Source organism: Melitaea cinxia, chromosome Z, assembly GCF_905220565.1.
Source record: "Melitaea cinxia chromosome Z, ilMelCinx1.1, whole genome shotgun sequence".
NCBI classification, from domain to species: Eukaryota; Metazoa; Arthropoda; class Insecta; order Lepidoptera; family Nymphalidae; genus Melitaea; species Melitaea cinxia.
The window spans coordinates 1,982,891-1,995,718 of NC_059424.1; the positions used below are offsets into that span (position 1 = coordinate 1,982,891).

The 12,828-nt window shown below is 31.7% G+C and overlaps 1 long non-coding RNA gene across 1 annotated transcript; it reads right to left on the reverse strand.

Moving 5' to 3' along the window:
* Positions 1–2,702: 2,702 nt before the first annotated feature.
* Positions 2,703–11,678, reverse strand: LOC123668720. The gene is made up of 2 exons (XR_006745634.1): positions 11,582–11,678; positions 2,703–2,736 (listed from the first exon to the last, which is right to left on the reverse strand). It is a non-coding gene; the product is annotated as an uncharacterized LOC123668720 (long non-coding RNA).
* Positions 11,679–12,828: the final 1,150 nt, after the last annotated feature.

Here is a 12,828-nt window from a genome sequence, read left to right on the forward strand (position 1 = left end):
AGTATTTCTTACAGGCAACCAAATAAACAATAGAATGAAAGAAACTTTGTATACATACAAAATAGGTTAGCTATAATAATTATTTACCTACTTTTAGTAAAACTTTTGTATCTGAAATAACGTCTATCTAGTCTGTCTAGTCAAAATTACTGATTCGCGGTAACTGTGTTCTACGAGTAGATGATTCTTGTCAAATCCGAAGTACATGTGTATCGTAGATATAATCCATTTTCTAAATTAAATGCGAATATTTTATGTGTCGATATAAATATAATATACTTTAAATTGATAATTAATGCTAGGCACCCGACAATAGATATCGTATACCTACATATAACATGAATAATTAAACGCTATTACGTTATCATGTACCTGATATCTAATATCAAAACACGTAAGTTCAAGTCGCCATTCGAACAATTTCCATGACTAGACTTAGCATTGCAAAACGTAACAAATATAGCTTATAAATATAAATGACTTAAAGATTTTTCTGTACGGAACGATGAAGGTAGAATAATATCAGCTTAATATTAGAACACACACGCACACGCACACATATCCAAAGCTTGAAAGCAGTTCCACTTAGCTGTGATCACAGCAAGGCTAAGCTACTTTCCAAAATATTACTTTTGACATCTTTGCATTTGTATGTAAAAAACTGTTCAAAATAATTATTAATATACGTAATTTAAATTAAATTAACTTAAAAACGATTTCTAGTTCAGTTGACACTTTTGATAAGATAATGTTTAGCAAATTTAAGCTTTTTAATACACCAGAATTTCACGGTACTAGAATGGATTCTATCTCATGACCTTTCGGTTAATCCACGTATCGTATACGTACGGACATATCTAGTTTAATTTAGCTATTAGCTAATAGCACGTAGTTACGTGTACTTAGGTTACACTAATTGTCTTGACAACTGAGAGGCATCGCACAGTCTTAAAGGTAAGTATATAATTAAACATTGGTTTTCGGTATATTAAAGGAATATTAGAAAAGAATTTTCGATGTCATATTTCCATTATAGTTTAAGAATTTTAGACATCAAGTTTTTCTTGAATTTAATATAAAATAAAAATGAGCATGATCTGTATATTGGAGGAACGCTTCTACCAGCGTTAGCATCTACCAGCCATAATGTTAATTTTTTTTTTTTTACAACACACCTATGGTCGTCTGTTCCTAAGCGAGCAACTTAATGCTTGTGTTATAGATAACAGCTGATTGGCAAAGCAATTTTTTCGATAAACATACATATAAGTAATACATATATATATATAAATAAATAAATATATATTCTACACCGAGACTCGGGGTGGAAATCGAATCCACAACTCCCGGAGCAGAAAGCAGGGTCACTACAAACTGCGCCAACGCGCTAACCAAAAAATTCTGTTAACGACACCTTACAACAGGATTGATGATGTTAAATATAAATAACTTTTTTATCATGTTAATAATTGTATAATAATCGAATAAGATGTATACACGGTACATATACCAAAATAACATTTTTTACAATTTTTGTCTGTCTGTTTGTTCCGGCTTATCTCTGAAATGACTGGACCGATTTTGACTGGACTTTCATTGGCAGATAGCTGATGTAGTAAAGAGTTAATTAGCCTACTTTTATTTTACAAATTTATTCATTTACAACGGTGCAAACTGAACAATAATTTTTTGTTTAATTCCACGCGGACGAAGTTGCGGGCATAGTTAGTCACTCATAAAAAGGTTTCAGTGGAAGTTTTTACACGCCCGGTGCATTATTGATTGTAAAAATCCTAGTTTAAATAAAAAAACATTCATCACTCCACTGCACTGTATCTTGTTAACACTTCATTGTCACCCACTTGTGTACAAAAGATCTAATAAGATCACTTCGATGCACAAGTGATCTGACTAACTCGAATGTAATATTATTCGTATTGAAGTCAGTTTCGGTGGATATGTAAATACACTACACAGTATTATAGTAAGGAAATAATGGTCTAGGCTTTATACTCAAAAATAAGAGATATTGACCTAGCGTCCTAGACTTCCGGGTCAATTTCCCTGGTTGCTGTTAAAGGTTCAAATTGTTAACTGACACATTCCGCTTTTGAATAGGTATAACACTTCATAAAAACGTTTCTTCTGTCCCACCATTAAACTTAACTTTATCAGTCAGACACTTGTAATCACACACGTATAATGTAAAATGAAATAAATAAATAAATATCTTTCAACACACACACGGTCGTCTGTTTCTAAGGTAATTAATCTTTATGCTTGTGTTATAGGTAACAGCCGACTGTTATAGGTATACTAGCTGACCCAGCAAACGTTGTTTTGCCATATCTTAATATATATAAATCTCGTGTCACAATGTTTGTCCTCAATGGACTCCTAAACTACTTAACCGATTTTAGTCAAATTTGCACACCGTGTGCAGTTTGATCCAACTTAAAAGATAGGCTATATTTTATTTTGATATATTATGTTATTATTATATTTCAGAAAAAAATAAGGTGATACGAAGTTCGCCAGGTCAGCTAGTATATTATGAAAATTTAGGGTTGTATGTATTTTTTTGATGCTAAATCATAATAAAATAAAAATAAAATATATTATCAAAATATATAAAAAAAAATTAGGGGGATGAAAACTAGATGTTGTTCGATTCTCAGACCTTTTTTTTTTTTTTTTTTTTATGTCACTAGGTCGACAAACAAGCGAACGGCTCACCTGACGGTAAGCGATTACCGTAGCTTATAGACGCCTGCAACACCAGAAGCATCGCAAGCGCGTTGCCGACCCAATCCCCAATCCCCCCAGGAGCTCTGGTCACCTTACTCACCAACAGGAACACAATACTGCTTGAAAACAGTATTATTTTGCTGTGATCTTCTATAAGGTCGAGGTACTACCCCAGTCGGGCTGCTCCATATTTTGAGCAGGAAATTCCTGCTGTGCCCTACCTTAGTTATGACCACCCAATATGCACACAAAATTTAATGAGAATTGGTCAAGCCGTTTCGGAGGAGTTTAACTACAAACACCGCGACACGAGAATCTTATATATTAGATATATATATTTGATAAATGTATACAGAAATAATACTTATATAAATATATAAATACAAATATTACACCCAGACTCAAGCAGGCAACCCGGAGAACAGAAAGCACGGTCAATACAAACTGCGCCAACGGGCTAGTCAAATAGTCAGTCGGGAGTAGAACCTGAACCCCTTTTACGTTTTACTGACAAAGTCTATCAGTAACTTATTCTTGAGATATAAGTACTTATCAGTAACTGTTGATACAGTCCCTAAATCGTAACTTTCTAAACAGTGTTCAGTGTTAGTATAAATATATACAGATATCTATTAAACGCAGTATACAATTTCATCTTAGCGTTTACTGATATTGCGTGAATAATATTCAAAACATACTGCCAATACGGTTGAAATTTTCATTCAAAGCTAGACATTGTGGAGGCTAAGTTGTTTCCATAACGTATGTAACAACATAGCCAGGTGCACCCCTTGTTCCGACGCAATAACATAGCTTTATCGCGGGTTAACCTATAAACAATACTTGTTAACATCTGTCGAAATGGTTGTATTTACATTATCGATGATATTCGTTGTTCTAAGTTCTAAGTTTTCTTTTTCATGAGCGTCATTTATGAAAAGTTAGACTAATTTATAAATATAGACTTAAAAGATACATTTTTGTTAATCACTATTAATAATCATAAAATACATTTTTGAACCTTCGTTCGTTTATCATACACAATTAAAGCAAGAATTGATTCATTGATGATAAGAATTTGTTGGATCAGGGAAGAGTTCAGCGCTCTCTCAGCAGTCTAAATACAATTATATATATTTTCCAATATCATATAAGTTTTAAGCAAAATCTTGTTATTGCAATTTTTGAGCCTTAAAGGTAAGAGAATAATGACAGATAATAAAATTAGAGCATGAAGCTTTCAACTCTATCCAAGGAGTTTTTATTTAAAATGACTTTTTAAATTCGAAAAAAAAAAATCCCAAAATGAAAATGTGTAATCTAACCAAACATGAATAAAGTTAATTTATTATTTTTACAATATTTTAGTTAAGCTGCACTGCTACTTTTGCGACTATCATCCCATTCATTGTTTAAGCAAGTATGCCAGCTTATATTTCGTTATACGATCAAAGTATTCTGTATATTTCCCGAGTCAAATTATTTGGCTCTACTACTACTGAAGGTTATAAATGTATGTCATTTTTGAAATGACAATGTAAAGACCTTGAAATTATCCCGTGGCCTAGCTTGTAGTATGAAGATAAATCATACCTAGTTTTATCAAAATTATTCAGTAGATTTTTCGTGATTTATGGCTAATATCCAAACATAGAGAAAAAAAAAGATCTTTTTGCTTCAATAATGATTATATACAGGAAATTTAAATATCAATACACCGTAAAAAATTGGATATATTACAGTTTTGAATAACAGTAACATATCATTTTTTATCTATATTTTGTAAACCCTTTTTTTAATTTAATTTTTTAAACTTTTGCTTGTACTTTTGTGCTGCAACTACTATATCACGTTTATATTAGAGAAATCTGAGGATAATGGTTCTGATTATACAACAACACATATTATGTTTTATTATTATATTTATTATTATTTATTTATATGCTAGATTTTTAGCTTTTTGTCCTTTTTTTAAATGTAAACTACAAAAACTAAAAATCTATAACAGGCGGTTAATTCGCAAGAAGAAATTTCTTTCCGTATTGCCTTCTAATGTAAAATTCGGATGGAAACTGAAAAATAAGAATTTAATAGATGTATGCAAACAAAACTAATGTGTACCACAACTAAACACTTATATCAAAAGTATAGATTTTATTTTGCAAATTCTATTCCGATAGGTACATGTTACTAGATTTAATGGTGTGTTCCGACATGTTGCCACTTTTTAGGCTTCTTACTGTATTCATATTTGTATTACAGTCAATATAAACCAATATTTTAAATTGCGTTCTTGTACCCGCGGTCTTGATAGTTTTCTTTGAATACGTTCAGTTCTACAATCTACAATTTTAATATATTGAGTACGCTCAGTTCACCATCCGCTAATTACAACCTGTAAACTTGAAAACTTTACCAGAATCGTAAACAATAAGAAAAATTTTCTATTAAGATAAACTGAGATTTTTTTAAAGGTTTAATTCAAATCTTAACACGATCTTAATAACTCCTAATATAAGAAAGTCAAGTTGCAATCAATATTGATTACGAAAGTAATTTACTTACAACGGTGACAAAGATTCAATGATGGATAAATTATTTTATTTTATTGCGATTTGACATTAAAATTAAAAACGTTTAAGCATTCAAAGTTATAGCTATGTTAAATTTTATTTATCTTTTCTATGATATATTTAATATTGCACTTGTGCTACGTTGATGAATGGCTCTGATGATGATTTGTTATTTATTTATATAAAAGAAGCTAAAAAAAATAATATCAATATAAATTCCTTAAATAATATATAAAAAATATTTAAAAGTAAAGAAATAAATAATAATAAAAAATATATTTAAATGCGCTCAAAAGACACAAACGAACGTTTCCTTTCAAACTTTTACTATCATCATCGTTTACTACAAAAAAAATAGATTCAAAAATAGTTTACGACAGATTCTCAGACCTAATAAATATGCACAAAAATGTTCATAAGAATGAACGATTCTAATTAGCCATTTCGGAGGAGTTTGGGCCCTAACACCGAGAATTATATCTATCATTCGATAAAAGCTTGTCGCGAGATTTAAGAACTAAAATCAAAATCAATCAGATCAAATTATTCAATTGTTACTTTACGTGTTATATCTACATAAACAATTCTCACAGCGCATTTAAATAAAAGTTTGTTTCGTGAAAAAGTTTTTTTTCTTTTACTTTTTACTTATCGCTGCAGGGGTTTCTCAATCTGGTATTCTCAGTAAGTCATTTTATACCCATTGTAGGAAATCATAAAAAAAACTTAATATTGATTTTAGAGTAACGTTACTTTATTTCTCGAGTTACTCTTTACAAAGCCTTTCGTTTGATACCCACATTTTAGGAGTACATTAAAGTCCGCCATTTTTAAATTATTTAAATTAGAATTACGGCAGCTTATTTTTTGAGTTATTCTTAGCAAGCCCTTTCATTTGGAATCCATATTGTAAGAGTATATTATTACCAAATAACTATTTCGCCATTTTGGATGTTCCGCCATGTTAGATTTAAAATGACGTCACAAAACTAAACATGTATTGTCATCTAAACTAAAAATGTATACAAAATTTGAGCACAATCGGTTGAAAATTTATGCTTCAAAAATTAGATGCAAATTTCCAACGTAACAAACCGACATACAATCATATACATACGCACGCGCTGAAGCGCCTGTAGGAGAAAGATCAGAGCTTAATCCACCACGCTGCTCAAATTCGGGTTGGCGGTTATATTCCCTACTATGAGTAACGATCACTATCAGGATACATATACAAGTTAAATTAAGGCTTTTGATAATTATCGGACCTCGTAACTACAGGATAATTTATCGTCTCTATGTTGACGATAATATAATTAAGACTTAACATGTCTAAATCAAAAGCAATATCTCAATCTTCTTTAGCTATTAAACAATAATTTAGCTATTAAACAATAATTTAGCTACTAATAATTTAACATCATGTACCTTACAAAAAAAATAATATAAAAACTTTTTGCTGATACAATAAAGGCCCATATTTCTTAACGAAAATGAAGCTAAGTAAACGTGGTGAAATCCTACGTAAGAAAGTTACAGGTTTTATTAAATTTATTGTGACACAAATATTCAACTCTTTCAATAGATTACTTAAATGTTTTTCCTTTTTAATGTAAAAAAGAAAAGTTAAAAGTCCGTTTCTATTTATGGCTACAACATTCAGGGGCTCTGACTTGCCCGTGCCCATTGTGGTACAATGTACATCATGCGATTGTTTTGCTTTTCCGCGTGCGTTTTTTTTTTATATAGTAGCAAATTAGACCAGCAATCTTTAGCCAAATAGTTGTTTTAATATTTATCGACAATATTTGTACATCTTCAAGACGAAAAACGCGTTAGGTTTTAACATTTGGACTAGAAGCATCTAATATAACTAGCCTACCCACGCAGTTTTACCTACATTCATCATTACATCATTACAGCCTATACAGTCCACTGCTGGACATAGGCCTCTACAAGTTTACGCCAAAAATAACGTGAACTCATGTGTTTTTTTAACGTGAACTCATGTGTTTGTTATAATTTTCGCTCCGATTATTATTAGTCGTAGAGGGACATTTTGTAGATTTATATTTGGTAACAGGTATATAACATATAATAAAAATAATCAAATATATTCTGAAGATTATTTTCGCCAAGCAGTACGTCGACTAATATTTACGAGTGAGAAGTTGTTTTTTTTTTAATCAACAGCACCATAACCCCGAAGTCTGTTATCAATATCAGTACGATATGACAAAAAGGTTTCGTTGGAAATAACGTGTTTATTGGTGTATGGGGTATTTGCTAATCGTATCCTTCCAATTATGTGTATTAGTTTATATATTTAAAATAAAGAATGGCGAAAATATATTTATAATGAACCTGCTTGTGCACGCTGCGAGCAATATTTTAATTTGTTGTCGTAGGTAACGCATAATCTGTTAATATAAAAACATTTTAACGAGGTACATCTTTAACCTATATTAAAAAAAAAAATCATTTTTGTGCCACCCATACATTAGAGGATTCCAAACATATTTAATATATTTTATAAAAAAAAAATGATAACTACGTTTTGTTCTTATTTATACACCACAAACATACTACATTAAAACAAAATAGATTAAAGCCAATTACAAAGTTACGTGGTACCTGAGTTTGTCTTATGTTAATACTCTGCCCACCCCAAACCAACACCCGATTACTCTACTATGAATAAAACCGACGTGCTCCTATTTATTTTTTTAGGTGTTATTGTAGAGTCATATATTACAGCCTATAGACGCCTCTTAAAATTCGCTAAAAAACATAATTTGCAATTAAACATTTTTTCATGTCGAACTGATATTAATAAAAGACTTCAGAGATACAGTGTACAATAAGAACAAAATAAGTTTCCCGTCCTGCAAGCACATACAGAGTGTATTTTCCTACTCAGGTGACAGTAAGTAAACTGTTAAGAAATTAAATTTTTAATTGATTAATTTCTAACCTGTGTCAATGTAGAAGTTATACGCTGAAGATTTAAAAATAAATATTTGAATTATCATTATATCTGTATATTTAACTACAGAAACGTTTCTCTGTAACATTAATGAAAGCTTTGTTCAAATAATTTTAATCACAGATATGATTGAAATTAAAAAAAAATAATTAAAATTTAATTATTTCGTTTCATATAATATATAACTAGTGAGATATGTACAAAACCGGTTAGTACACATTTGGATTAGAAGAGGCTTAAGCGAATTAGTTTTATGTTAGGCTTCATCCCCTTTAGTAAACGTCTAATTCTCACTCCTACCTGTTGCGTGTAAGGTCACGAGAAGGCGCTCTCCATCAACAATCCACAACATAAACACAAAACACTATTTTTCAACACATACAACAATAATTTAAAACATGCAAAAATAATTTTCAGCACATACAACAACAATTTCGATAACATATAACTCAATAAAAATTTAACACTTCGGAAAATTTATATTGTAATTATTTTAGATTTTTTCCTATTATTTATTTTTTTAATCGATTTTCAATATCACTTTAATACAATTTTAGATTTTTAGATAAAAGTAATGTATAAAAACGAAACTTAATAACTTTCCAGATAGATTTTTTTTTGTTATTTTTTACTGTTTAATTCATTTATTATTAATAAAACAATGTCAATGTTGATTCGAATTTTTTTTGTTGATTATTGTTTAAAAAAAATGGCAAAACTTAACCGTGCTTATATACAAGTTTTTTTTCGTTTACTTACTGTATATCATACGGGAATTGGTATTGACTTTGCGGTGTTTGCAACTCGTGATATTGCAGGTAGAAATCGAGAACGCGCGGATATTCGTGGTCCATACCGCGTAACGCACCACGCGTGTCGGCCTCTCCTAACTAACTGGCTACTCCGAGTCGAAACGCGAGCGACCTGCCCTTAACAACCCTTGTGCAAAATCGTCTTAACTGCGTACTTATTATTCGTTATGATTTGTAACATTTCATTACGTCATTTCATTTTATTTTGATGCTTTTGAGCTTACATAAGAATATCTAATACAGAATAGAAAACTAAAAAGCTAATAACAATCTACCACATATTAACATACCACATATTATTACATATATTTAAATATTTGTTTTCATCATTTCAGCCTATCACAGTCCACTGCTGGACATTAGCCTCCACAAGTTCACGTTTCAAAATTGGCGTAAACTCATGTGTTTTGCCCATAGTCACCACACTGGGCAGGCGAGGCACCTACGGGAAGAGAGGGGGTGGCTATATTCTTTACAGCCGTAGCCACACAGAGCATTTTTTTAGTTGTGAGTTAAAATTACCATTGTCCTGAGTTAATACTACAATTTACCTCTACAAAGCAAATGACCTGCCTATATATGTATAGTATCTTATATAGATATGTTTCCTTTTACCTGTTTAAAATATTCAACACTCCATCCTTTAAACTACCAAGCTTTTTTTGAATTATCCTCGTAGCATGTCGTTTGTTTAAGGACTTTATTAAACGTTAAAAGAATAAACGAAAACGTTAATAAATTTAAAAAAAAAAAAAAAACAACAAGAAAACAAAATAAATAACCACAATTCTGCCAAGAAATACGTTTAATAACATTTATATTTATAATGTTCAATCATGTATTAAGACTATTAAATTTTACTTTCAATCAAAATTATAAATTTCGATATTTTAATTTAATATAAAATATCTATAAATATTTAATGCGTAGGAAACCTTGAATGTATAATTGAGTCGGAGTAAAGTTGCCTATGGTTTCGGTGTGAACTTGTGTACAATCGTCTTTATTAAACTAATGAGTGAACCAGGTTACGTAAGATCTCGGCAAACTATTTTATAAACAACTACGAGTACGCGATACTCGACTTCGCGTTTATTACTAGCCAGTTAACGCCATACAAAGTCTTGTAGGTGAAATTATCTTTCCTATCGTTCTCTTTCAAAATAGAAAAGTGACTTTATAGGCCCGTCCACATTATATAATAAATTTCCAAAAATTGCATATCAAAATAGTATTTTAAGAAATCGATAAATCTTATCACGTGTTATTCAACGAGCTTTAAATATTGGGAATGTAAGTAGTATCTAAGGTAATAGGAGAAGCACCGAATGGGCACCGCTGTCTCAAAAAAGACGTTCGATTCTCGTCTTGCTAATCTTAAGGTGTAGCCGCCTACACTCCGACGCGACGGTCGCGAGTTCTATTGCTACTCGCTAAGGATAAATATCCTATCCTATTTGTACAAATATCGATTTCCTCATAATTTTATCTGCCTTATACTTAACAAAATAAGAGCTCAAAACTGAGTCTTCGTATAAACGAATCAAAACCTTTACGTATTTGTTGTTCTCGTTACCGTTTATGAAATTTCAGCATATAGCAAATGCTTATTAAAGATAAATATGTAAATACTTTTCAGACACTCAATCTGAACTCTATAATCTACAGCAGAATAACAGGAAACCCTATCGAACGAGTGGTGCAAATTAACGAACAACTTATGGAAAAATACTGTTACACTGAAAACAATAATTGGCTTATAGCTGTCAAAAGCTGGGGCAGCTTAGCTTATAGCTAAATAATACTGCTTTCATGTATCATTGTGTTCTTGTAATGACTAACTAGAGTTCTAGAGAATACACCGTTTTCCAGATTGATATCTCAACAGTATTCTATTAATCTTTTCACAATTGTGACATCTTTTTTATGGAATCGCATTATTTCAATCTAATTTTTTTTGTCTATTTGTTTATTATTATTACAAAATACATTCATATTCATAACTACACATGTCGCATGTCAACAAAAATTTCGCATTCGGCGGGCGCAGACCAACTGTGTATACGTACATAATGCTTCGAATCAAATTGCTTTGACAATTGAACCGTAGCTTTGGGTGTTTGTATTATGGAGTCACTGGATATTATGGTACTTTACAAACGGAAGTAACAAAGTAACATGTTTGAAAATCTTAATAAAATAGTGAAGAATAATGAATTATTTATATTTTCGACGTGTGTTTACTTCACTACGTACTAATGACTAAAAACAGAAGTGGAAACAACTGCAAATTGATTTTGTTGAAGTTCGCTTTCTGTTAGATCTACGAAAGATTTATAGCTAATCTTTATGATAGAATAGGATTTGTTGTGTTTTCATGAAATTAATTTTTAGTAACATTATGTAGAATCGTTGACCAAGCACACATTTTTTTCATACAGGGGGATAAGCACGCGGCCTACCTGATGGTCAGCGATTACCGTCGCCTATAGACCCCTGCAACACCAGAAGCATCGCAAGCGCGTTGTCAAACTTACCCTTGACCCTCCACAGGAGCTCTGGCCATCTTACTCACCACAGCTCCTGAAGAGCAGTATTATTTAGCTGTGATCTGTTATATTTCCTTATGGGGTTCAATGATACATACATTATACATACACTCATCACATCGTAACATCACTATCACAGCCTGTTGCAGTCCACTGCTTGACATAGGCCTCCACAAGTTCGCGCCAAAATGGCGTGAACTCATGTGTGTTGCCCACAGTCACCACGCTAGGCAGGCGGGTTGGTGACCGCAGAGCTAGCTTTGTTGCACCGAAAACGCTGCTGCCCGTCTTTGGCATGAGTATTTCAAAGCCAGCAGTTGGATGGCTATCCCGCCATCGGTCGGCTTTATAAGTTCCAAGGTGGTAGTGGAACTGTCTTATCCCTTAGTCGCCTCTTACGACACCCACGGAAAGAGAGGGGGTGGCTATATACTTTAATACCGTAGCCACACAGCTAACATACTATATGACACCTTTCATCAACATTTATTTAAATATATTAACATTAACAACATAATTGTGTACACGTAACTTAATGTACTTGTAATTAGATTTTTAATACCATAGTAAATTCATTAGGTGACTAGTTCGTTAATTTCATCAAGATATTATTATTGCAACGTTTAATCTTGCAATATATTTTAGAAACTAAATGTTATTGTTATTTTTTATAAATTGGATATGTCCTTGACGCATGATTTTTGATTAAGTACCTAAATCCCGTTTTTTAAATTCAGCTGCTACAAAAACAGAACTTCGTTTTGCTGTTTTTTTTTTTTCGAAATTTGAATTGAGATTGCTACTGCTAGGGCTAACAGTAATTTTCCTTCAGTTTTACCGATTGGGGAACGTTTGGCTCACAAACTATGTACCCTCAATGTTCGAGATTAAACTGTACGTAACCGAAAAAGAAAATAGAAACTAGGATTAAACGGTCGGTTTAAAAATCTACGCCTAGTTATGCTTACTAGAAGCAGACTGGTGAAATGATTTGTATATAGTTCAAATCAATATCGAAAAATTACTGAAACGACGAATAACCAGACAGATTTATCATTTCCATATGTCATTCAAGAGGACAATGGTAAACAAGTGAGCAAAGTTTCTACCTACATGTATCGGAAAACATTTTATATTCTTAGAAACGTCAAAAGCTCATG